At 48.0% G+C, this 3,731-nt stretch overlaps 1 long non-coding RNA gene across 1 annotated transcript; it reads left to right on the plus strand.

Moving 5' to 3' along the window:
• The first annotated feature begins 429 nt into the window (after positions 1-429).
• Positions 430-3,112, plus strand: LOC124230709 (uncharacterized). The gene is made up of 3 exons (XR_006886278.1): positions 430-463; positions 1,471-1,760; positions 2,854-3,112. It is a non-coding gene; the product is annotated as an uncharacterized LOC124230709 (long non-coding RNA).
• Positions 3,113-3,731: the final 619 nt, after the last annotated feature.

Raw genomic sequence — 3,731 nt, forward strand, 5'->3', positions numbered from 1 at the left:
CTGACTTGTCCAAGATGGAAAATGGGATTGGATACGGGTTGGTGGAGGAACGGAGGGATCCCAGACCAACCCGAGGTGCCATTCATTTTAATGAAATCCTTCTTTATGCTTCTGCCATGGGAAACAGATGCTGTGTACTCATCCCAATGGCTTATTTTTAATTCCAGCAAATAATACCTCCTCTGCTGTCTCTCAAAAATAAGAGACCATTTAAATTCAGCCAGGCTGGAAGTTGATGATATTTGGAAAAAATTCAAAGTCCTGGGCCCTTCAGCTGCGCCCTATCATTCAAATGTGATGTTCTGTTCACAGTGGTTGCCTTCACATGGTCATCCCGACCCTCCACTCTGTTACTGGATCTGCTTTTGTTTACAGTTTGTTGCCGCAATCTTCCTGTGACTGTTTCCAGAGCTGTGTGAAGGAGGAGACTGGCATACTGAGATTCCTCATGCTCCGCTAGCTTGTACGACAAGACAAAGTTAAGCAGTGTGGCGACCAAAGCTTCCTTCCTACTGACCTACGTTTTTCATGCTTGTCCATTTCTCAGAATCACAGTCTTCTGGGATTTCTAAATTTTCTCTTCCTTTGAGAAGGGAATGTTCTTGACTGGGGTTACTAGGCATCCCTCCCTCAAGTCTTCAACAAAGCTCTAAGGAATGAATGTATAACATTATCCTGCCTTTAAAGTATAAAAACAAATCCAAACTCCTTTCCGATTCCCCTCGATTGTGGAGTTTACTCCAGGAGGGGGAAAGTTGTCTATGCCGGTCTTGTTCCTGTCCCATGGGCAAGGCAGTTTGGGCAGTGGTTGTCCTGTGGGATGCTGTCTGGAGGAGACGGCGGTTCGGGAGGTCACCCTGACAATTATGGCCGGCTAAGGGTGGAGGGAGTGGTGAGGGTTTGGCCCTCAGTTTGGAGTCACAGGCAGCACAGACAGATCTTGGCTCAGGACCTGAGGCTGAGGCGTGCTGGGACAGCCTAGGGGGTGTCCTGGCTTTCCAGGGGCTGGGGAACCCTCTCTGGCCCGGGGGCGGGAGCCGCCGTTCCATAATGGGTTCTGGCTCCACTGCCGCCTCAGCACTTTCTAAATCCAGCTCCAAACATCAACAGCCGCAGCTGCAGCCATAGCAACAAGCCCCGCCCACCCGGCCTCGCTCGGGGCCTGCAGCACGTGACGGCGACGCCTGCGTCGCTCCCTCCGCCCCTGGCGCTTCAGGAGGGCGGGGAGGCAGGGGGATGACGTTTATTCTGTCGTCTCCATGGATATAATGCATAGACGTCAACGTCGCCCAGTGTTTAGTGTGTAACGTTCCTCCGTCTCCATGGGAACGTCAGGCGGCCAAACACCGGCCCCAGCAACAGGCTTCTGATTGGCCCAAGGTTTCCAAAGGCGGAGCTCGGTCTCCCGCGCCCGCTCTACTGTGTTGCTGTTTTGGTTGTTTGTCTCCCACTTGTTTATTTCTCAAACAGATCCTGGAGGCTAAGGTCTGGATCCGTCGCCAAGGATGGGATCCAGGAGAAAACGTGCTCAACGTGCAGCTTGTGCCTACCGATTACAGCCCAATAGATGACATAGTTCCACTGTGATCAAGTCCATTGTGGGAGACACGGCCCTCAGGCCCGGCGTCTGTCACAGCCCAATATTTGCGGTTACACCCCCGACCGCTCCTCGCATCACATCTCAGAAATCTCATCCTCTCGGCCTCATCCCAGAGACTGTGTTGCCTTCACAGTTACACTCTTTTCTCTCTCAGGCGCAGGTGGGGGCCTTTCATACCTACTGCCAGAATTCAGTGCTACCCTCTGCAGGATTTGGCTTCATTTTTCTGTCTGGTCCTAATTCTGTCGAATGACGTCATTTATCCGTGTTCCCAACCAGAGATGCCCAGATTTCTTGTAGTCTGAGCAGATACCGAAGAATCCCAAAGGACACGGGTTCTTCTATTCACGGACTCACTGAATCTCATGCTTTCATCTCTGCCCATTTTAATTCAAAACGAGGGGGCCATTTGCCTTCTCCAAAAGAAAGGGAAATAAACTGAGGACAGAGATGATGGGCGTGGGGTAGGGGAGAATTCTAGTCTTAAAATCTCAGATTTCTTGATTTATAATAGTCGTGTACTGATGGAGTTAAACATTCTGAGGCATAAATAATGTCTCCAGAAACAGTTTTAACCTTACCCTGGGCTCCCATCAGCGAAACCAAGTTAGCATCTGGCAAGAGATAGTGATCTAGCCCCAGGGGTTTCAGTCAAGTTGTGCTGAAAAGAATGCCTTAAAATCTTCAGTTATGGTGTCAAAAGTAATAAATCTTCAGCAGCTCATGCACATACAAGTCTGAAATGTTTCATAAAAGGTTTAGATGACCCGATAATATGTTTGCAAAACCGAGAGACACTGATGCAAACCTCAAGTTAAAAACAAGAAAGTGAAATTACTTTCGTAGGTTGGAGTTGATAAGGAGGGTATCTGTTTGCTCTGCTCTAATCTGAGCCCACTACTTCCTTTCTCCTTTATCTGCTCTGGTGAATATCCTTGCTGACTGTCCTCCGTCGGCCCCCTCATAGCCTACAATTTCCTCGGAAGATGTGAGTGAAATTAAACGAAATTGGGAGCCCTGCTTAATGCAAATAGGACTAAAGGGCACAGCTCTTTATTGTAATGAACTTCATTCTGATTAAGTCACAGAGGCTGCAAGTGCTTACTGTTTACCCAGTAAATATATTAAAGTGCCGGGCAAGTCTCCCTTCCTGGCCTGACACTGCCAGGGAATATTTGAAAGTCTGATAGAAGATCATTTTTAGACCATCAAACATCCCTTTCTAATTCTATCATCTCTCTTTACGTTTCCAGGAACACAGAGTGTCTTGGTCTCTGAGAGCCAATATATCTGGGTTACACCGAAAGAGGAATAATGAGGCAATATTTGCATTGTACATTGAAGATGACCTGAAAAGCTTGAAGAGGTGACTGAGGGCATTTTCTCCGTGTGGATGAGGAAGAGGGGAGGAAGATGGACGACAACAGAATCTCTAAGAGCTTGGATTTGACTCCAGCACATGAACTGGATTTTATGATTCTGTCCAAGGGCATCAGTTTAACCTCAAGCTTCCACGTCCTTCTCTGTTTCCCAGACTTAGTTCTTTCTTTCTTAGTTTTGTTGTTATTCTTTTGACTATGATGCAAACATGGTCGTGGGCCACAGTGTGTAGCCCAGGGAGTTTTTAATCGAGGAAATACCATGAACTTAGAGTTTTGATGGTACTGAAGGCAACAGACTGTTTCATACATGTTTGCTTGCACACTCATATGCACAGGAACCCCTTCCTGCCCTGTGGTTCGGCAAAGCCGCTCCATTTAGCTGACCAACCTCAGGACCGTGATGTCCTGCTATGCTGCTGATTTCCTCAAACTACAATATGATTAATCTCCCTAGCCTATTTCCTTGTCTATAAAATGGGGTCTGGAGAACTCACTGATCCCACTTGGTTGCTTTGACCTAAGAGGATTGTAATGATACAGTGATTGCTAGTTGGCACTGTGGAAATACCAAGTGGTGTATAAATGCTGATTGTTATCAGCGGGTACAATTTCCCCCAACACCTCTCCAGCTTAGTGCTGAGTGGAGCCTCCACCCACAGTGGAGGTTTCCACAGCACAGAGGCCTTGTCCCAGGCCAGGAGGAGCAGTGACCTATGTGGCCTTCCAAGGCCCAGGTGCACCGAAACTCT

Source organism: Equus quagga, chromosome 20, assembly GCF_021613505.1.
Source record: "Equus quagga isolate Etosha38 chromosome 20, UCLA_HA_Equagga_1.0, whole genome shotgun sequence".
NCBI lineage: Eukaryota > Metazoa > Chordata > Mammalia > Perissodactyla > Equidae > Equus > Equus quagga.